Here is a 1241-nt window from a genome sequence, read left to right on the forward strand (position 1 = left end):
GTGTGTGTGTATAATTATGCATGTGTTTGTCTCTGTGTGTGTAGAAGTGTGCATTTACGTATCCATGTATATAAATCTCATTTAGTCTCATGTACATACATGTATGTATGTATTTATCGGTATTATTTAGTGTATAGACATACACATATATCTAGATCATATATGTGTACGGAAAGTTAACGAATGAAATTAATTAAGTTATTTCTTATATAGTAATTGAATTAAGATGCCTGATAATTCGAAGGGGGTTTTTAGGGGTCGTTGGAACATTGGTGAAGGACTAATGGCGTCAAATACTCGACGTCCAAGGTTTTGTACTGAATAAAATTGCTAACGGTGCCATTTCACATTGCCCCATTAATTTTCGTAATTTTCGAGTACGCTTCAGTTCGGTCTAAACGAATATAGTACGAATATAGTACATATATATATATATATATATATATATATATATATATCAATGATATACATATATATATCAATGTACTTACATACGTATTACTACCTAATTTCTTTTTCTTCTTCTTGTATTTTTTTTTCTTTCTTTTATCTTTAATTTATACGAAAAAAAAAACTTTTTTCCTTTATTTTTTGCTTTTCTTTCCGATATCTTTTCTTGTTTTTTTGTTTTCTTTTGTTTCATTTTGTTTACGTTTTGTTACGTTAATTCCTTTATCTTTTTCCCTACATTACGCACGTTCAAAATCTTCAGTACCAAAATATCTCTATAATACATATATAGAACGCTTCGCGTGTAAGAAATAAGAGAACGGTTAATATAAAATAAAAAAAGTCACTATACAATTACATGAGCCCGATGATAGGCAACTAGGAAAGTTATACAAATCAAGCGTAATTTGTTGACTAGAGCTTAGAGTTTCTGTGCATTCATTTTTTTTTTTATCTTTCTTTTTTTTTCCTTTTTTTTTTCGTTTTTAACATTATTTACGAATTGCACTAATACACCCGATTATTATTTCTTTCTCTTTGGTATCGTTACTTCTCTCCTCTTTTCTTTTCTTTTTTTTTTTTTTTCCTTCCAATTTTCCATATTCTCTCTCGCGTACGTTCTTTCCTTTTCCTTCTTTATCACTTATTTTATTTTCTTTTTATTTTATTTTATTTTATTTTATTTCATTTTGCTTTTTTTTTCTCTATCATATCAATTACAAATTGCACTAATACATCCGATTATTTCTTTCTCTCTTTGGTATCGTTACTTTTTATTTATTTATTTTTTT

The sequence above is a fragment of the Vespa crabro genome, chromosome 2, assembly GCF_910589235.1.
Source record: "Vespa crabro chromosome 2, iyVesCrab1.2, whole genome shotgun sequence".
Taxonomy (NCBI): Eukaryota; Metazoa; Arthropoda; class Insecta; order Hymenoptera; family Vespidae; genus Vespa; species Vespa crabro.